The sequence below is a fragment of the Chrysochloris asiatica genome, unplaced genomic scaffold (assembly GCF_000296735.1).
Source record: "Chrysochloris asiatica unplaced genomic scaffold, ChrAsi1.0 scaffold00144, whole genome shotgun sequence".
NCBI classification, from domain to species: Eukaryota; Metazoa; Chordata; class Mammalia; order Afrosoricida; family Chrysochloridae; genus Chrysochloris; species Chrysochloris asiatica.
This window is the reverse complement of record NW_006408662.1, coordinates 7,192,572-7,215,632: the sequence shown is the minus strand read 5'-3', so window position 1 is coordinate 7,215,632 and position 23,061 is coordinate 7,192,572.

Genomic DNA, 23,061 nt, shown 5'->3' with positions numbered 1-23,061 from the left:
GAGAGACCAGTGCCTTGCAAAAGACATAATGCTTGGCAACGTGGACAGTCAGTGGAAAAGAGGAAGACCTCCAATGAGATGGATTGGTACAGTGGCAGCAGCAATGGACTCAAGCATAAAAATGATTATGAAATTGGTGCAGGATCAGACAGTGTTTCATTCTGTTGTGCATAGGGTCATTGAGTCAGTTCTGACTTGACAGCACCTAATAACAACAACAGATTTCTCAATCTGATATTGTTCGTCTTAAAATGAAAAATTATAAACCTGTGGTGGTCTACTAAAGAAAGTCGCGGTTATCTTAAAATTATAGGGAAAAGAGGACAGTTGGGATTTCATTGGCTTCATCTTCTGATGAGACTGAAGGCATTGAAGTTCAATAAAATTAGACTAATCTAAATGTACCTAGCTGATCTGAGGGAAAGGCAGGAAAGGTCCTTGGTGTTAGAAGGCATTACTCTTAGCTCTGGGATGTTATTGCAGCATATTGTCGTAGAGTGATCTCTCTTTTCTACTTCTCACGTGTGAGTGTTACAAAGTCCAGGCAAGACAGAGAGAAAACTGATATCTCAAAAGTATAGACAGTACACGCAACACATTCTGGAATTCAATTATATGATTTTGGGAAGTGAATGCTTTTACTTAAATTAAATCTTTAGTTTACTTATTTATTGCTTCCTTTCCTCTGGTAGGCTTAGGTTTAGCTTGCTCTGGGAATTTTATATTGTACTGGTGGTTGAGAATGGTTTCACTTTTGTGTGAATTATTATTTCTGATTCCTGATAACTTGGAGTGTTGTTAGTGGCTGTTGAGTCAGCTTCGAATCATGGTAACCCCGTGTATTTATTAAGTTATTATTATTAAGTGTCACTGAGTCAGTTCTGACTCATAGGGACCCTGTATAGGGTTTCTGAGGAGCAGCTAGTGATTTTGAACTGCCAACCTTGCGGTTCAATCCGACATGGTGATCCAGTACTCTATCCTACAGTGCCACAATAGCAAAACAAAATGCTGCCCAGTCGTTAAGCATCTTCATTGGTATGTTTGAGCATATTGTTGTAACTAGTATGGGGATCCATCTCATTGGTGGAGTCCTTCACTTTTGCTGACCCTCTATTTGACCAAATGTAATGTCCTTTTTTTCTTTTTTTAAATGTTTTATTGTGAGTTATGTGGTAGTTTACATTGGAGAACATTAGCTTTACATTCATCCTATCTTGTTTTGTTTCATTGTTATGGTTACAATCTCCTCCATGCATCATCAACCAACCAAAGAGTATACACTACAAGCCTGCCCCCAGGTCGTCAGCACACAGACCCTCTCCCTCTCTGTGTCTACAGTCCCCAGCTGTTCCATCTCTCCACATCATTGCCTCTGCCTCCATCTCAGGCATCACTGCTTCTCTGGGTAGGGTCCCAATCTCTGCTCTTCTCCCTGGATGGTCCCAGGGACCTCTGCTTCTAGACTGAAAAGTTAATCACTCCCCTCCTTGCTACAAAACGTCTACCTTTACATTTCCAACCCTCACAAGCAGTCCTGATAACAATTATTCACTATTGTATCACAAGAGATGAATGCACATTTCATTTCATCAGCCCCGCCTAGACAGATTGGATGCTACTCAGTGGAGAGTCTACCTTCCCTCACACCCTCTGAATCTAGGTTCCCTCTTGAAAGCGTGTAAACCAGTCACTTCTTGCCTTTGTAGCCCCCCATTTTGGGTAGCCAATGTCCAAGTTGTCTATCCATGTCTACTGTGTGTATGGAGGGAGTGGGAATGATCCTTGCTGTAAGGATTTGTTCCCTCTTTTGAGCTACTGCATCCATAGGTGTAGATCAAGTTCATCAAATGTATCAGATTACTCTTTTTTGTTGTTGTTGTTCCTCTTCTATCTTCTTCTGGTTGAGCTCTGATCATCCAGTCATTGAATCCAGGTTAAGTGGGTATTATCTGCAAGTGTGGGTGTTCTTGTGCATATGCCCTCTCTTCTTATCAGCTGGATGCTTCACTCTCCACTCTAGTCCTCTGTGGCTATGTCACTGACTCTGGGCCCAAGAGTCCCCAGGTCTTGCCACACTGCTGGCCAACCAGGTCTCCACCTGGGTTCACAGAAGTCTATTGAACATCATAGGGCTCAGCTTGCTGCTTCATTGCTATTTTTCCCTCACTTCCCCTTGTCAGGGATGAGTGTGGTCACCAATCAGAGCATGTATTCCCATTAAGTCTTAGTCTTGGAAGGGGGTTTACACTGAGGGGACCCGACCACTTGCCTTGATGTCTCCTGGGCAAGCAACTTGCTTGTTCTTGTAGTAGCAGTTGGTCTGCCTATGTTTTGTATTTTTCCTGTAGGTCTTTCTTTTAAGAAGTATCTTCTGTTCTTCTAGCTGCTCCAGGCTGGTCTGCTTGTCCTTTCAAGTGGAAATATCCCATCTCTGGAGATCTGGATGTGGTTCAGTCTTCCACCTATAGTCTTATGTAATGCAGAAGCTCTGCAAGAAGCCTCCTTTACTGGGCATGTTGTAGCCCCATTTTAGATATTCCAATCAGTTATAGGCAGAAGACAGACTTACAAGCTTTCTATGGTGATTTTTCTGGCTATTCCTTTCTCTCCCCCTCCAGTGTTTATTTTATAATATAATACAAGGAAAACCAAGATTCAAAAGACAGACAAGTATCTTAACATTATTCCTCGCTTTTCCCCATTCCAATCATGTCTCAATTTCTGTATCCCAGAGCTCTGTTGTTCCAAGATTGTACATACATCATTATTTACCTCTGTCCCACTTAACCCATGCAGCTGCCTAATTGTTCTCCCATCTGCTTTGTTCTTCCATTCACCGCTCTCTTCTTGTGCATTGCCCCCTCCCCAGCAGCCAAACTATCCTGTGTCTATTCCCTGCCCTATGCTCCACATTCCCTTCCCTTCCCTCACCCCACCCCATATCCCAACAACTAGCAAAGAATCCACCCCTCTTTAGTATGGGTTCTTTTTCTTAGTCTTTTACAGTAGTGGTCCTATGCAGTTTTTCTCCTTTTGTGACTGACTAATTTCACTCAATATAATGTCCTCAAGGTTCATCCATGTTAGGTGGTGGCTTGCAACTTCCTTGTTTTTTTCCAAGGTAACATAGTATTCTATTGTGTGTATGTACCACAGTTTGTTTATCCATTCTTCAATTGATGGGCAATTTGGCTGTCTCTATCTTTTTGCTATGGTAAATAGTGCTGCTATGAACATTGGTGTGCATATATCTTCTTGTGTTGTGGCTCGTATTTCTTGTGGGTAAATACCAAGTAGAGGAATTGCTGGATCATAAGGTATTTCTATTTGCAACCTTCTGAGGAAGCGCCATATTGCTTTCCAGAAAGCAGTATGGCATTTTGCAGTCCCACCAGCAATGCAGGAGTGTCCTAGTCTCTCTGGGTCATTTGTCTCAGACATTTTATCTTGTTTCTGGACAATTGAGTATGTGTTTTGGTATTTTTATGCTTTCTGATTGCTTCCAGGGAGATTTGATCAGGATGTGGGCTTCACTTTTCACTCTTTTTATTGCTTAGCTCAGAGTAACTTACATAGGTGTTGTCTGTTTCCCTGGTATATGGCAGTTGATATTGGTTCTTGCCTGGGTTTTGGTGTTTTATAGAGTGTGATTGTAGCGTGGCTATATGGCAGCAGTTGCTGACTCTTCTTGTGTAATATATGGAGAGAAAGAGTCCTCCAAAGGTAGAAGGGGGAGCATATAACAGCAAAACAGCACCAGTGGGGGAAAAAATACAAGAGAAAAAAACAAACAAACAAAAAACAGCAACAACAAAAACTAGAGTGAATACTGCAGTCTATAATCACAGAAAAGGGAGAGGAGGGAAAGAAGAAACAAAAAATCAGTAGTCTAATATGAGCTGATTTTAATTTTCTCTCTTCAGCTTCTTACTTTCAAAGCTGCCTGAGAGATTTCAAGATGCCAGTGTTGGTTGTTATGCTATACCTCAGGCTTTAATTTAATTTTTGGTTTGTTTTGTTTTTAAACTCTCTTTCCCTCTCTACAGTCCTTTCCTGCTCTTTCCCGTATTAAAATACAAAACGAAAGACAAACAAGCAAAAAACCTTCAGGGCATGCTCTTGGGCTACCTATCTGTGCGCATGCGTGGCAGAAGAACCCACCAGTGGTGAGGGTGGGGGGTGTCCACTTGCTCAGGCTCTCCCTCTAGTCACCAGAATGGAGGTGGGCAAACAGTGGGCATGCCAATGACCAGATACCAAAAAAAGAGAAAGAAATCAGAACAAAGTAAAACTGACAAAGTGTATTGTCCACCTGTGCTCCAAGGTTCTCACGGCCTTTTTCTGTGGTGTTTCTGCTCCCCCATTTGGTCTTGCCGTTTGGTCTTGCCCAAGATGTCGGCTCCTGGCCTCCAAGCCCAGCCCGGCAGATTCAAAAGTACGCGATTTTTTACTTCAGCTCCAATTTCCACAAGCCATAAGTCTTCAAACTTTTAAAATATTCCTATCTCTGTGGTTCCGAGTTTTGGAGCTCTGCCCTGGATCTGTTTTGCCTGGTATTCTGTGTTATTGCTGACAGTAAACTTCACTGCACCACCACCTTAGCTGCCGTATGATGTCCTTTTTGAGCAATTGATCTTTCCTGATGATGTGCCCAAAGGAAACAGGTAAGTGTCTTGGCACCCTCACCTCCAAGGAGCTTTCTGGCTGAATTTCTTCTAAGAATGATTTGTCTTTTCTGGAAGGTGGTGGCATTTCCCACTCACAGCGACCCTGCGTAGGGTTTCTGAGACTGTACATCTCTCTACAGGAGCAAAACACCTCATCTTTCTCCTGAGGAGCTGCTGGTGGAGTCAAACTATTGACCTTGCAGTTAGCAGCCCATTGTGTCACCCACTATGCCACCTAAACTCCAGGTACTGTTGTTAAGTGCTGTGGAATCCATTCTGACTCATAGTGACTCTGTATAGGGTTCCCAAGGAGCAGCTGGTGGGTATGAAATACCGACTTTGTGGTTAGGTGTCCAGTGCTGATCCTACAGCACCACACTAGGACTGCAGGGTTTAGTATATTCAGATGCATCAGTTTGTCTGTCTTCCTTTTTAATTGTCCAGCTTTCATATGGATAGGAGGCAATTCAAAAGACTATGGCTTGTGTTTGGGTTCACTATGTTACTTCAAAGTAACATCTTTATAAAACTTAAAAGAGGCCTTTTTGCAGCACATTTGCCAACTCATTACACTGTTTGGTTTCTTGACTTTGATTTCTTGTGCAATTACACTGATTTCTTGGTGTATTTATTGTTGATCAAATGAAACTGAAGTCATTGGAAACTTCCATTTCCTGCCCCTCCATTTGATATTTATTGGTTCAGTTATAAGGACTTGCATTTTTCATGTTCAAATGACTGTACTTTTTTACCTTCGTCAGTATATGCTTCAAGTGGTCTTGAAGGGATGACTCCTCTATCAACACTTTAGTAAGAAAATCTATACATGTTTACCTAATTCATAATTAATTTGCTATTTACCTAATTAATAATTATTAGCGCTGGTAGCGTAGTGGTTATGAATCGGGCTATGAACTGTAAGGTCAACAGTTCGAAACTACCAGCTGTTCTGCAGGAGAAAGATGAGGCTTTCTGCTCCCATAAAGATTTACAGCCTTGGAAACCCTATAAAGGGTTGCTATGAGTCCAAACCGACTCCACAGCACATAACCAACCAACCAAATTTCCCTAACTAATAATTAATTCTATTCTACTTTTACTGTTTTGAAATAGAAACACTTAAGTCTCAGCAGCATCCAATCATTTTCAGAGTTGAAGGTAAGGTGATTCAGATAAGAAGACCAGGACAAAGAAAGGGGAAATGATTAGGAGATTTGGGGCAATCTACTATACCAAGACCCCCAGCAGGTCAAGAGAGCAGAAGTCAAGAAATCAGTGTACTTGCACAATAAATCAAAATCAAGACATCAAACAGTGTAATGGATTGGAAAAGTGGCAGCATCAATGGGCTCAAGCATAGCAATAATTGTGAGGTTGGCCCAGGACCAGGCAGTGTTTCTTTCTGTTGTGCACAGGGTCACTATGAGTTGGTAACAACTTGGTGGCACCTAACAACAACAACAACAACAACAGTACCATTGGTGGCACTGGTGACTCTCTAGCTTAGTAGTTCACAGTGACACAAAGTGAATCTTAAAAAATTTTGAAGGCTGTCACAAAACAACCCCTAGTCATATAATGACCCTACTCCCACCCTCTCCCCATAGACACTGAAATAAGGTGACACAGGAGATAAATTGTGTAGATAAATTGTGTACAATCAAAATCCTCTTCACAGTGATTGTGTCTGATAATCAGCAAGCAAATAACAGCTACATGCTTCCCTCATAGCTGTACACTATAACCTGGTAGGTGCATGTCAGGTTGCTTCAGGTTGTTACCAACTCCATGGCACCTAACAACAACCATAGCCTGAGGATCCATTTCAGAATAAAAACTTCTAGAACTGGAAGGATCTGGAAGAGAAAAAGGAACATGGAGGAAGAGGATCAAAGTAGAGTTTTGAGATTTGGGATTATTTTACTTACATTTTTTCTGGTGATTTTTCTTTATTTGTTTGTTTATTTTGAACCAATGAAGTTTTTGATAGATAAGCTAAATGAATAGGCCAAATCAACTATCTCAGGTCTTATTATATGATTGGTGATGTTTTAAATGTCACAGAATTCTAAGTTTTCAACAAGTACTTCTTCAGACACTTGAACAGTTCCCCAGACATCTAGGTCTATAATAATCTAAATTCTTTATAAGTTGAAGTACAAATGGTAGTCAGGCTTTATTATTTTCATAGTAAAATGTGAGTTTTAATATTTACAAGGGCATGAACACATGTTGGTGTTGGTGTTAAGTGCTGTTGAGTCACTTCTGACTCACAGCAGCCCTGTATAGGGTTTCCAAGGAGCAGCTGGTGAGTTTGAATCTCTCACCTTGCAGATCAAACTTACCTTGCAGTCCAGTGCTTTGTCCTATCATGCCACACCAGGACTCCCATTAGCCACATAGAATATTGGTATTCATTTTAACTTAATATTGGCATTGGATCAGCTATTATTCAGCAGACGTCAAAATGTGAGTGATGTGAGTCATACTTCAGAAAGCTTTGATACTAAAGGACGTATTAGAATATCTAAATTCTATTTGTGTTTTAAATGTAATGATGCAGTATACTTGGACTGGATCTCATTGTGGAAATGTTTTTGAGTAGCAACAACTAATGTATGCAGAATCAATACTAACAACTCTATGTAGCTGCTTGATCAAAAATAAATACTAAACGATGGAGAATGTTTTATCAAGATGTAAAATTTTCATTATCAGCATTTTGCATGCATTTTCTCTTCAGTTTAATCCTACCATAATTAGCTGCCACTTTATTAATTTATCATGATAAAGCACTGTATTAGGAATAGAAAATCAAGTAATTGCTATGATCAGTGCATTCTATCCCTTTAGGGGATCTTCCTGAGATGTCAATTTAATTAAAATGTTGTTTGTGGTGTCTTAAAGAATAAGGGAAATAGACAATTTGGGTATTTAATTATATCAAGATAAGACAATCCAATCTATTGCCTCACAATATAAATGTTTTTGGCTAATGTTGTTATTAATGCCATCAAGTTGGTTCTGACCCATAGTGACACCCTGTATAGGTTTCCAAGGAGCAGCTGTTGAGCTTGAACTACTAACCTTGCAGTTCAAACCAACTTTGCAGTCCAGCTCATTAACCCACAGCTCAATGCTGATAGTACCAGAAATACTCAGTCATTTCCCTACCAACATTTGTTGACAAAGCCTACCTAACTAAGGATAGACTTGCCTGTTATTGCTGGTACAGTAAGAGATGTTGCGGGTAGAAGCCATAGGACGTTGAATATTTCTGGTCTCATCAACAAAGTTGCAGGATGAGCGCTGGACTGTTAACTCCAAGGATCAGTGGTTCAAACCTACCAACCACTCCTAGGTAACCCTACACCGGGCCACTGAGTCAGAACCAACTTAACAACAATACAAAGTTGGTGCTTAACAACAATAACAATAGACTTTGCTCTTACCATTTTTGGTTGCTGCAGTCTTTTCTTGCTATGCCAATCTATTGAGACCAAGTATAAGCGAATCCTGTTGGCCTGTAGCCATTCTACCTCTTGAAAATGACTTTGACTAGTTCTGCTTTGTGTTCATTGAATAATTTACTTTGGCAGTGAAGGGGATACCCTTAGTTTCCTGATTTTTCAATTCTTTGAAACCAGCTTCACCTTAGCCTTCAACTACTAATAACAAAAAGAAATGATCACCCCTCATGCATACATGCCCACGCACACACACCTAGGACTGTACGTTACTGGTTTTTGAATTTTGTTTTTCTCTAGCTAACTTTGTGGGGTTAAAAAAAAAAAAAAGAAGCTTATCTCCATGTACAAAAAAATGGATCAAAAGAGAAGAAGGAAGCGTGTGTCATGGCTTCCCGGTGTTCTCTCCCTGAAAAGTGAGAAGCCCTAGGGGTGGACTCTGTCTGAGTCAGGCGATCAGAGAAGGCTGAAGGGAGCTGCAAGTGACAGTTATAGAAAAGGTATTGTTCAATCTGCAGAGAAAAACGAGAAGAAACACCAAATTTGGTTAGCGAGTCAGAGAACACTTCTCCAACCTGAAGTAGGAGTTTATTCCACAGACAGATCAGAGGAAGGGCTTTCAAATTCAGGACTTAAAGTATCTAGAAGCTCCGAGGGCAGCGTATGTTTGGGAGAATTACATGCTTAATATCATTGGAGTGTGAACCATATAGAACAGTAATAGAATGTTTCAATGTGTTACGGATTAAACGTGACCTCCCCCAACTCTCCCAAAATGTGCTGTAAATCTGAATCCCTATACCTGTGGATATAACCCCATTTGGAAATGGGGTCTTTCATTATGCAAATGAGGCCACATCAGTGGAGGTGTGTTTCAACAGCATCACCTTTGAGATAGCAAATAAGCGGATTCAGCACAGAGTCAGGACGTACAGATGGAAGAAGATAGATGCTGGACCAGATGGAGATCTGGAAGGAAGGAATGAAGATGCAAGATCAAAAGAGACAAGGATCTTCCCCCAGAGTTGACAGAAAGAGAGACAGCTTTTCCCTGGAGCTGGTGCCCTGAATTAGTATTTCTGGTATTCTAAACTGAAAAAATAAATTTCTGTTCATTAAAGCATCCTTTGTTATTTCTGTGATACCAGCACAAAGAAATGAAGACCAAGTTAGACAAGCAGAAAGGTCCAGACCAAGAAAATCCTTAAACTCTGGACTTTATTCTACAAGTTAGTGGTTTACTAGGAGTCCTAGTGTGATGCTGTAGGATAAGCATGAGACTGCTAACCACAAGACCAAAGGTTCAAACACAATAGCCGCTCCTCATGAACTCTATATGGGATGGCCGTGACTCAGAGCAAACTCAGACGCACTTCACAACAACAGCGGCTCCTTAACTGTAGTCTGAAAGCCTGGAAAATTAGTGAGATGAGATCCAAAAATCCGTAGAAGCATCAAGCATTGCATATAGAATAATGCCATATAAGTACTCTCATTTTTAATTCTAGGTAGATTATTGGATGATTCATTTCATATAAACTGAAAGCATTATTGAACATAAAATAAAATGAAAACCATTTTTAACTCATAAAGGCTTCTATTATTAATTGTTCTTTTAATCAATACAAAATCACAATATATTGCTTTTAGTTTTTATAATATATTTTTGTAAATAATAAGAAATAGTTCTTTTTATCATATATTTTTATAAATTAAAAAAAAAAGTGCTTTTTGAGGCCATTCCAAGTCATAGCAACCCTGTATAAAGTTTCTAAGAAGTGACTGGTGAGTTTGAACTGCCAACCTTACAGTTCAAACCAACCTTGTAGCTGAATGCTTATCCTACAGCACCATACTAGTACTCCAGTAAAAATAGCTCTTATGTGGGTTTTATAAAATTTGGGTGCTTTATAAAATAGTCATCAGTGGTATTTGTTAAGTGCCTTCAAGTGGACTCCAACTCATAGCGACCCTGTATAGAGTATCAAAGAAGTGGCTGGTGGATTTGAACAGTGACCCTGTATAGGGTATCAGAGGAGTGGCTGGTGGATTTGAACACTTGCAGTCTAGTGTTTTATCCTGTAGCACAACACCAGAACTCCTAAAGTCTATAGCACCTGGCATTCCCAGGCAATCTCCCAGCCAAGTTATAGGCAACAAATAGCCAATAAAAATTTCTTCTAAGTAAAGTGACATGAACATTTTTGCTAGTTTTTTTTTTTTTTTTTTTTTAATGATGTTGGCAGCAGTGCAAAGGATGAAGTGTAGAGGAGCCAGACTGGCCAGACTAAATGCAGTAAACATGAGGAGGGCCCAAGAGAGACGGAGTAGACTTTGATCGCTGCCATGGTGGGAAGGAGAAAAGAAGACGAGGAAGCCCAGCCAGCAAGATTGGGTTATCAATAAGATATGAGCAAGGCAGGAAATGGTGTGTGGTCTAATAATGCTCAGAGTTGTGGTACAGACAACTGGACAGCTGTACTGATGCCTAATCAGTATTTCCTAAGGAAAAAATAAAGTGCAAGAGAATACTCAAGAGAGGATAAGCTTGTGGGGAAAACTAAGCAAGTTGAGTATGGTAGATAGAATAATGGCCCCTAATGATATCCATGTCCTAATCCCCCGAACCTGTGACTACGTTTAAGTGACAAAGAGAAATAACCATTACAAATGTAATGAGGGATGCTAATAAACTAGCCCTGACAGAAACCCAAAGCCTAAACCCATTTTACCTTACCTTCAAAGTGATTCCAACTTGTAGTGATCCTGTTAGACACAGAAATGCTGCCCCATGGGGTTTTCAAGGCTGTAAATCTTTCTCCAGCAAAGCAGCTGGTGGGTTCGAAATACAAAGCTTTCAGTTAGCAGACAAGCACTTAATCTCTGGACCACCAGGACTCCTAGCTAATCATGAGATGGAGATATTATCCTGAATTATCTAGGTGAACCCAATGCCATCACCAAACCACCCAACTACCATCATGGTAATTCTGACTCATGGCAACTCAGGTGTGCTCCACGTGGATTTCAAGGCTATGAACTTTTGAAAGCAGATTTCCAGGCCCTTCTTCTGAGGATCCTCTGAGTAGGTTTGAACTACCAACCTTTTGGTTAGCTGATTGAGCCACCAAAAGACTCCAAACATGTGGGAGGCAGAAGAGACACTGTCAGAGTGTTGTGACGGGAGGATGAATCGACTAGCAATTACTGTCTTCATAGATGGAATAGGACAACAATGAACCAAGGACTGTAGACGGTCTTGAGAAGCTGGAAAAGTCAAAGAAACAGCTTAGCTCCTGGAGCCAAGAACAAAGGAATCATTATGGATTGAATGTGCCTTCTGCTACCCCACCCCAAACTATGCTGAAATCCCAATCTCTATTAGCTGTGAACTTCTCTGGAAATAGGGTCTTTGATGATGTTATCAGTTTACATGTGGTCATATCTTAGTAGAGTGGATTCTAGTCCTATCTGAGTAGTGTACTTACAAAAGAGACAGACACAGAGAGATAAAGAAATGATTCATGTGACTCTGTAGCTGCAAGTCAAGGAATGCTACCAAAAGCTAGGCGAGAGATATACAACAAATTCTTCCTCAGGATCTCAGAAGGAACCAACATGATTGAAAACTTGATCTTGGGCTCTCAGCCTCCCAAATGGTGAGACAATAAATTTATGTTCTTTAAAGCCAGTCACTTATAGTCACTTTCCATTTTGTTATGGAAACCCTAGAAAAGTAATATAGGAACACAGCTCTGCTGACATTCATATTTGACTTTAGGTCTCAATGGCCTCATTTCAGACTTCTGACATCCAGAATTACAAGACAATAAATTTGTATAGTTTTAAGTCAATAAATTTTTCATATTCAGGAGATTACCTAGGAAAAATGGGATATTCTGCTCTGGAATCTCCTCTTTTTAGAGACAAACATCAGGTTTCCAAACAAAGGATTCTTTCATGTACAAGTTGTATCCTGTCAAGACTTAGTTATAGTCTTAGAATTCATATCATACCAAACAGCAGTGAACATTGTAGTCCGGTGATTTGAACTGATAACAATGACTGTAAAAATGGCCCTCGATTCACAAAATCAAGAATGTGGTCATCTAGAACAAGACCTTATTGCATGAAAGGGGTCAGGGAACAATCCAGTAGAGGTCTAGGAAGCACAAGAGCTCCTTGTATCCACACAACCAGCTACTTTACCAACAGACTCCCTGAGCCACCTTTTGTACATTTCTTTCAGGCTTCAATGTGTGGAGTTAACATTGCCAGTTGTCACAAAGTGGAGCTGTCTGTACCCCAGCAATGCCATCTTGTTGCCAGAAGCAGTTCTGTAGCACACAGTCAGCCTGAGCAAGTATGGTGATACTTTTAATATTTTCCTCTTATTTTATAAAAAGGAGTAGAAAGAGAGGGGGTGACCAAGATGTCAGACTAGGTAGATAGACTAGTCAGACTGCCTACAACAAAGACCTGAGAAACCACGTGAAGTAGATATGGAAGACAGTCCAGGAACCCAGAGCTTCAAAGGAAAGGAAAGGAAAAGAAATAGATCAGATGAGATCACTGACTCTGCTCACCTAAGACTGCACCAATATTCATGTTGGTAACCAGCAACCAGAGAGGTGTGGTCCACTATCTACTCCACACAAACTCCCAGTGAACAAACACATATCCCCTCCACTCTCTCATACTCTGCAGCTGGCCAAAACCCCACCCATTAAAATTCAGGTTTCAGAAAGAAGGAAGGATGGGCACAAGAGTCACAGAAAAGTGGATTGAGTGGTTTTACATTGAGACAATTGCAGTCATTGAAATGAAATGAAGTAAAACTGATGATCTGCTCTGTAAACCTTTACTCAATTCATAATAAACAGTTGAAAACTAAAAAACTCCCCACTGCCAGTAATGTACCACTTTTGTTTTTCTTGCTTCATATTTCCCTCTTTCCCCTCATATCTCCTATTTCTTATCTTTTCTTTTTCTTGTTCTCCCCACCCCTTTTTTTGCTCCTGTGGAGCAAGCACCTTGCCTCTGCTGCCCTGTGGTCAGTAGTGCACATCTCCTTGGAGCAAGCCCTGCCTTGCAGCTGTGGCAGTCTTGTTTAGTGACTGGATGAGTAGTGTGCTTTTTTTTTAAATGTTGTTCTTCACTGTTCTTTCTTGTTCTTCTACCCTTTTCTTCTTTTTCATTTTTTCTTCCCCTTTCCCTTCTTTTTTGATACTGTGACGTAGGTGTCTGCTCCCTAGGCTCTGCAATGATGGCCCCACCTAGATATAGTTGTTGCTGTTGTTGTTGTTAAGTGCCGTCAAGCCAGGTCTGACTCCATATAGGGTTTCCAAGGAGTGGCTGGTGAGCTTGAACTGCCAACCTTACAGTTCAAACTGGCCTTGCAGTCCAGCACATGAACCTGCAGTGGCAACCCAGGACTCCTACGTGGTGTATCTAGGAGCGAGTATCGCAGTTTACTGCACACTTATTTCTTTTTATCTTTCTTTCTAGTTTTTCCCTCTTCTTGTTTTCTTTTTTTGTTTGTTTCCACCCTCTTGTATCTTTTTATCCCTCAAAGCAGACACACCACCCCTCACCACCTCTAGGGTCAGCAGTACCTGCCCCTACCCCTCCATGGTCCATGGTGCATGATCTCATGGAACAAATAATGCATTCTCACTTCAGCCATGCGTGGTGATTCATACTTACACCTGTGATATGCCACTGTTTTCTTTCTCCTTACTTATTCCTTTTCTACCCGCTTCTTTTTTCTTATGTCTTTCTCCCTCTTCCCTCCTACCTTCCTCACCACATGAGTCCAGAACCAGTGGCCCCACAAAGTGACACATATCACACCTGCTACTCCACCCACTGGGTGAGTGCCAACACCCACACCAGCACCACTAGCTAAATAATAGACATTGGCCAGCACCCACTCAGCTAACCACAGTGGCTTTACATAGCCAGTAATTACAGACATTAACTCCCTAATAATACTTACTTTACCCAGATACAAGTGGTTAGCACCCCCATGCTGTCAAACTAGTGACCAGAGTAGCACACTCACCTCGTTACATGATATGTTAAAACAGAACAGAACAAAAAATCAGGGTAAAGCAAACACATATACAATCAACCAATGCCACAACATCTCTGAAAACAGACAATTTCAAACCACACATATAAAATAGAAAAAGATAGCTCAAACAAGTGACCAAAATACAAGGCCAGAAAATCTTTTAGAGGAACAAATGCTATTGGAACTACCTGATAAGGAATTCAAATAATTATGCTTAAGTCTCTTCAGGAAAATAAGAAACAAATTAAGGAAAACAAAGACAAAACCTAGGACAAGATAAATAAAATCCTGGACAAGATAAACAAAAGCACAGACAAATCTCTAGAAGAATCCAGTAAAATAATTCCAGAGCACAGTGGCAAAATCAAAAGACATTAGAATCATACAAAAATATCCAATGGAAATCCAGAACATTTCTGCTACAATTTCAGAAGAAGAAAGTGTGTTGGAAGGGCAAAGGAGTCAACTTGAATCAGTACAAGACAGAATTAGTGAAACAGAAGACAAATACCTTAATACGGATCTATTCGAGGAACAATCAGAAAGAAAGAAAGGAAAAAAAAAAAAAAAGCAGAAATCAAGAGGACCACTGTATATGTAATTGGAGCTCCAGAGCCTGAAGAGACCAAAATACAAAAAGAGAAAAGAGAGAGAGAATTGTTAAAGATTTCTTGGAAGACTATTTCCCTACCATCATGAAAGACAAGAAATTGCACATTCAAGAAGGGCAACATATCATAAATAGGACAGGTTCCAAAGGCAAATCATCAAGACATGTCATAATCAAACTTTCCAAACCCAAAGATGAAGAAAACTCTGATAGGCGGTCTGTAAAAACAGAAAGTCACCTCTAAAAGAAAATCAGTAAGATTAAGCTCTGATTTTTGGCAGAAACAATGCAGTCAAGAAGAAAAAGAAATGACATATATAAACACTGAAAGGAAATATCTTACCAACCAAAAATTATTTTTTCAGCAAAACTGGCCTTCTAATATGATGGTAAACTTAGAATATTTCAATATAAACAGAATTTATAAACAAAGAAACCTTACCAGAAATACTACAGAGAGGACTTTAAATGGATAAACAACCATGGTGAGACAACTGGAAATTAAGACACATAAAAGCATCACTTGGAAAACAACCCAGATATGGAAGTATCAAAAATAAAGTAAATCTACAAAACTGAAAATATGGAAACAAACATGGTAATTTGTAAACTAAGGACAGTGGAAAACATAAAGATGGAATAAAATAAATGGTTCAGTTAAAAAAACTTCCAAATGGATAGGAAGTCAAGATGATATCAAGATAGAATGAACTGTTATAAACTTGGGAAGATAATAATAAATTACAGGATAGCCTCAAAATAAATTAATAAATTTCACCAAAATAAAAAAGAATATCATAAAGATTCAGTAAAACTGAAACAACAGCAGTGAAGAAAATAATAAGAAAGCTTGTTAACAACATTAACCAGCCCAGACAAAATATAGGGAACAAAGAATCCACGAGCAATACACACACAAAGATACCCAAAGCATTGACAGGAATGGGCAACTTAGATTTGGTTATCAAAATTAGGGGCTATAAATTAGGCACAGAGTGGTTGGCTTACAAACTTTCATGAAGGTGCGTAGTGTCAGAACAAGGGAAATAATCTGAAACCCTACTGAGTAGTTTTCCTCTTGTCTATATGGTTCTGATGATGATAGAATAAGAGGGGTAACAAACCCCACTAAATAGTATTCCTCTTGTGCAGATGGGTCTGCTGATGAGGGGGATAAGATTTTATGATTCCATTGTGAGTAATTGTTATCAGGTCTATTGGTGCTTGTCACAACTGTAAATATAGTAGAGGTGCAACTAAAAGGGGGAGCAGTTAATCTGTCACTTCAGGACAGAGAACTGTAGGACTATCAAGAGGGGGAAAACATGAGTAGAGCAAGGGATTCTAACCAGGAAAACAGCGACAACAGAGATGGTAAAAGAGGCAATGGCATAGGGGGACAGAGAAAGACAGTGTGCCTGCAGACTGGAGACTGGCTTGCAAAAATGTGCCCTTTGGACATTTAAACAAGCAAGTATTTTCAATGTGGTATGTGCACATCAAAAAAAAAAGGGGAGTAATAAAGGTAAATTCTGTTGGCTGAGGGTATATGGAGGGGATTGTAATCATTACAATGATTTGCTGAATGTAAAACTGATGATCTGCCCTGTAAACCTTCAGTCCACTCAATATACAATAAAATATTTTTTTAAATTAGCATAAAAGAAAAAAAAATACCAAAGCAAAATGACATCAGGAAATTTATATGCATAGATAATTTCACTGCATGTAACAGGGTTAAATGAACCACGCAAGAGACAAAAAGGAGCAGAATGGAAAAGAAGACATCTACTAAGTTTCTATCTATTAGATACACACATTAGACGCAAAGACAACAATAAGCTAAAAATCAAAGGATGGAAAAACATATATCAAGCAAATGGCAACCAAAAAAGAGCATGAGTGGCAATATTAATTTCTGATAAGACAGACTTAAAGACAACAATCAGCAAAAGAGACAAGGAAGGGCATTATATAATGATTACAGGACCAATCCCACAAGAGAAATAACCATCATAAATGTTTAGTCACCCTATGAAAGAGCCACAAAATACATAAACCAACCCTTAACAGAGTTGAAAAGAGAACTAGACAACTAAACAATAATCATTGTTGTTGTTAGGTGCCATCAAAGTTTGTTATGACTCATAGCAACCCTATTCCCAACAGAACGAAACACCGCCTGGTCCTACACCATTCTCACAATTGTTCCGTTTGAGCCCATTGCTGATGCCCTTGTGTCAGTCCATCTCTTTGGGGGTCTTCTGATTTTTCACTGACCCTCCACCTTTTCAAGCATGATGTCCTTCTCCAGGGACTGGTCCCTCCTGATAAAATGTCTGAAGTATGAGAGACAAAGTCTCACCATCCTGGCTTCCAAGGAGTACCCTGGCTGCACTTCTTCCAATGCGTATTTGTTTGTTCTTCTAGTACTTTGGATATTCATCTTCGACATCATAATTCAATTGCATTGATTCTTCTATAATCTTTGTATATATGTTGTTGTTGTTGCTAAGTGTCATCAAGTTGGTTCGAACTCATAGCAATTTGGTATAGAGTTTCTGAGGAGTGGCTGGTGAATTTGAACCCTCAATCTTACAGTTCAAACCAACTTTGAGATCCAGTGCATTATCCCACAGCACCACACCACAACTTCACATGCCTATAAGGTGATTGAAAAATACTACAGTGTGGGTCAGGTGCACCTTAGTCCTCAAACTGATATCCTTGCTCTTTAACACTTTGAAGAGGTCTTTTGCAGAAGATTTGTCTAATGAAGTACTTTGAGCTTCTGTGAGGGTTGATTGTGAATCCAAGCAAAAGTATTTGAGATGTAATCCATACTGAAGACTGAGGTCTTTGATCTTCATCAGTGAGTATTTTAAGTCCTCTTCTTTTTCAGAAAGCTAGGTTGTTAATGATTCTTCCTCCAATCCTAATGCCATATTTCCTTTCGAGGTACAATTGCAACCATGTTTAAATTATCTTCAACAAAAACTTACTTGCATGTGACATTAATGATTTATTTCAAGGGTTTCCTCATTCTGCTGTGTCACCTCTCTTTGAAATGGGCATAAATAAGGATTTCTTTCAATCATTTGGTCAGGTAGCTATGTTTCAAATTTTCTGGCATAGATGAGTGAGCGCCTCCAGTATTGCATCAGTTTGTTGAAACATTTCAATTTGTATTCCATCAATTCAAGATAAAGAACCCGGAGCCTTGTTTTTCACTAGTGCCTTCAGTAGAGCTTAGACTTCTTCCTTCAATACCACTGGTTCTTGATCATAAGTTACCTTTGGAAATTTTGAGCATCGACAGTTTCTTTTTGGTATAGTGACTCTATGTATTCCTTCCATCTTCTTTTGATGCTTTCGGCATCATTCAATATTTTTCCCTTGTTGATATTGCTAAGTGTCATCAAGTTGGTACTGACTCATTTCTACCCTACATAGGGTTTGCAAGAAGTGGCTAGTGGGTTTGAACCATCAACCTTGAGATTAGCAGTCTACTGTTTATACTAAAGTGCCACACCTAGACTATTGAAAGTCGAGGCTTAAATTTTTCATCAGTGTTTCAGTTTAAGAAATGCAGAGTGTTTTGCTTTTATAAATCTTCCCTTTTGGTTTTCTACCTCCAGGTCTTTGTATGTTTCATTATAATATTTTAGTTTGTCTTCTCCAGCTGCCCTTTGAAGTTTTCTATTCGGCTCTTTTACTTCCTCATCTCTTCCATTAATTTTAGCTTCTTAAGCTCAAATGTAAGTTTCACAGTCTCTTATGACATCACCAAGGCCATATCTTCAATAATAATAATGTTGTTGTTAAGTGCCATCGAGTCCATTCACACTCATAGTGGCCCTGCATATGGTTTCTGAGGAGCAGCTGGTGGGTTTGAACTGTCTACCTTGTGGTTTGCAGTCCAGTGCTGATCCTACAGTGCCACACCAGGAATCCATAGTAATAGTGGCGGTGATGGTTATGTGCCATGAAGTCGGTTCCGACTTATAATAGAGACTCTACATAGGGTTTCTGAGGTTGTAAATCTTTATGGGAGCAGAAAATCTCCTATTTCTCCCATGGAATGGTTGGTATTTTAACATTTCTGACCTTTAGGTTAGCAGACCCACTTGTAACCACTACGTTACCAGGAGATTTTAATATACAACAATAATAGCAGGAGACTCTAATACACTACTTTTGATGACAGACAGAGCTAGAAAGCAGCTCAACAAAGATACAGAAGATCTAAACACAATAGCAAACCAATTTGATCCCATAGGCATATACAGAGCACCCAACAACATCATGATATATACCCTTTTCCAGTGCACATTCTCCAGAACAGATCATAAGTTATACCACAAAATAAGCCTCAATCAACTTTAAAACATCAAAATATGCAAAGCATTGTCTCAGAGCATAATGCTATGCAATTAGAACACAATAAGAGAAAAATCAAGTGAAAAACCCCTCAAATACATGGATACTGAATAACTCTGCTTGAAAACTACTGGGTATTAAAAAAGAAATAAAAATTCAATTAAAAAAATTCCCTGAATCAACTGAGAATGAAAGCACAATACACCAAGAACCTGGAACTCTAACATGGCTATTGGTCAGTTTGCCATCCTGCTGGGTATAAAGCAGAAATAGGAGAATCTCACTACCATCAAGATAAAGAACCCGGAGCAGAGTTCATACTTTGGGCCCTGAGCTCTCTGGGTGCTGAACCTCCTCCCTAGGAGATAGAACTGTGGAACCAACAGAGTAAGAGAAGAATGGCGGTAGTAGAAACAAAAGTAGAGGATGATGTCATGGGCTTCCCAGTCCATGGAAGAGTAAAGCTGAGTGTCTTCAGGTAAGAGTGGCTTGCCTCCAGGCCCTTAATTAACTAAAGAGCCTAGGTTTGCTGACTCACAGAGATAATAGAGTGCCTTTGGGCTGAGGTTTATGGTAGAGTGGAGTGCCCTTTGGGCATTTATTGGCAGTGATAAAGGAGTTGTGTAGCACTTGCTCAAGCAGGGCAGAGGCCAAAGGACCATATGGCTGAGAAGCTAAGGACCAGACAGAGGAGTACATAAGGGCATGACTGAGAAGAGGTACTCCTGACAAAAAGAATTATCCTAAGTATTTCTGATCCCAGAGTGACTAGTAAGTTTGAGCTACCAACCTTGTTGTTAGCAGTCTAGTACATCCCCTACAATGCCACCAGAACTCTTTAATTTGGGTGAAGGGAAAGGCAATATACAGTTAGGGAGAGGTTAGCACAAAATGATCATGGTAAACGAAGACACAGAGTGGAGAACAAGAATTAAAGGCAAAAAAGGGTTGCTGCTGTTGTTGTTGTTAAGTGCCATCGAGTTAGTTCCAACTCAAAGTGATCTGAGGAGCAGCTGTTGAACTTGATCCACCAACCTTACAGTTCAAACAAACCTTGTAGTCCAGCACATTAACCCACAGCACCACACCAGGACTACTATATTATACTCAATCCTGCTATAAAAATAATAGTAAGCAACAACTGGATACGTATAGATACTCAAGGTGAACAAAGGTGAGAAAGAGAATGGGACCACACCATGAATATATACAAGTTTGACAGAGGATATTTCTACGTATGTATTCACCTGCTATATTTATATTACCTACCATATTCATTCAAATAGAGCAAGGGGACACTGAATGGTTTAAAATAAGGAAAGGTGTGTGCTAGGGTTGAATTCTTTCACCATACTCATTCAATCTGTAAACTAAGCAAATAACCTGAGAAAACTTTGTCCATTATGTGGTCCATTACTCCATTAATCAATGGATTATATTAATCAATGGATTATATGAAGGAAAACGTTCCATCAGGTTGGAAGAAGATTCATTAACAACCCATGATATGTAGGTAATACAACCTTGCTTGTTGAAAGCAAAGAGAACTTAAAATACTTACTGATGAAGATTGAATATCACAGCCTTTGGTATGAGTTGCACCTCAATGTAAAGAAAACAAAAATCCTTACCACTGAAAAACTAAGTAATATCATGATAAATGTAGAAAAGATTGAAGTTATCAAAGATTTCATTTTGTTTGGCTCCACTATCAACACTTATGGAAGCAGCAGCCAAGAAATCAAATGATGTATTGCATTAGGCAAATCTGGTGCACAAGACCTCTTTAAGTGTCTAAGAGCAAAGATATCAGTTTGAGGACTAAGGTTTGCCTGACCCAAGCCATGGGTAATTTCAATAGCTTCATATGCATGTGAAAGCTGGACACTGACTAAGGAGGATCATAGAAGAATTGATGTGTTAGTTAGAGTTATGCTGTTGGAAAATAATATTAAAGGTAGCATGGACTGCAAGAAGAACAAACAAATCTGTACTGGAATAAGTATGTCTAGAATGTTCCTTAGAAGCCAGGATGGTGAAACTTCGTCTCTCATATTTTGGATATAGTATCAGGAGGTACCAATCCCTGGAGGAGGACATCATGCTTGGTAAAGTGGAGGGTCATTGAAAAAGAGGAAGTCCCCAATGGATTGGCACATTAGCAGCAGCAATGAGCTCAAATTTGACAATGATTATATGGTTGGCACAGGACCAGGCAGTGTTTTGTTCTGTTGTGCTTAAGGTTACTTATGAGTTGGAACTGACTCAATGGCACCTAACAACAACAACAACAACAACATGGGTATATTTGCAACTGTTTTTGAATTGTTTTAAGGAAATTTGTGATGCAAATATATCCATGAATTTAGGCAGAGGTTATGAGACTTCTTAAACATAACCAAATACCTTTAGGGAATGAGTCATTGGGCATGGGGACTCAGGGCCATAGTGTCAGGGGACATCAAGGTCAATTGGCAGAATCTAGTCCACAAAGATAAATTCTGTATCCTCCTTTGGTGAGTATAGACTAGGATCGAAAAAGACTTGGGAGCAGGTAGATAAAGTGCAATTGTTGGTCTCTCTCCATCTGAAGCAAAGAAGAGTGACACAAATCAAAGTTACATGGAAACTTCGTCCGTTATTTTGTCCATTAATCAACCCAAAGGACCACATGAACTCCAGCCTCCACAACCCTAAGACCAGAAGAACTGGATGGTCTCAGCTACCATGCTGACTGTTCTAAGAGGGCTCACATTATAAGGTCCTGCGTAGAGTGGGAGAAAAATGTAAAACCAAACTCAAAATCATAAAAGAAGACCAGGTTTACTGGTCTGATAGAGACTGGTGGGACATCCAAGACTATGACCCTTAGATACTCATCAAGCCTGGAGCTGAAAGACGTGAAACTGTGTCTCAAATCTCAGCCAGTCAACAGGCAGACCTATAGGAGGAACTGGAGTCCGAGTGTGGTGTCATAGGATCAGAACTGCACTGCTAACCACAAGATTGGCAGTTCCAACTCATCAGCCATTCTTGGGAAACCCTATACACTGTCGTTATGAATCAGAACTGACTCAACGGCCTTAACAATAAGAATCAATAGGGTGAACTGCAGCATCAGGAAAGTATACACTCTTTATTGCAATCAACCATAAAAGATCAGAAGGGTAGCGTTTGCCCAGGGATAAAGCTCAGAAGGTAGGAAGGGATAGAAAAGAAAAATGAGTGGAACCCATGAACACAGGAAGTGGGAAGAGTGCGGTTATATTGTAAAGACTGCAGTCTTTGTAGTAAATCAAAATGTGTATGGATTGTTGTAAGGACAAATCATTCCAAAGGCTCTGTAAACTTTCATCCAAATCACAATGAAAAGTTTTGAAAAAATGAGTGGAAATAAAAAGATGAATACTGCTATCTATAAAAAGTACAAACTTGATAAAATTTAGGAGACATAAAAATGGAAATCATCGGGGTCCATCATTGTCTCAGTGGGATGGTCAGTGGACTATTATGCATCTTTACTGTTAAGGAAATCAACAAAAGTGTTGAACATGTCCATCAAAACAATAAGTTGTTGTTAAGTACTATCAAGTTGGTTCTGACCCACAGTAGCCCTATATAGGGTTTCCGAGGAGGGGCTGGTGGGTTTGAACCACTGGCCTTACAGTTATGCACATTATCCTACAGCACCACACCAGGATTCCAGTAACAGTTACGGGTTGACATTTACTGAGCACTTTATTTTCATAGCCCCATTATTGGTGTCCTGGTGTGGTGCTGTGGGTTAATGCACCAGACTGCAAAGCCGTTTGAACTGCAAGGTCGGCGGTTCAAGCTCACCAGCTGCTCCTTGGAAAC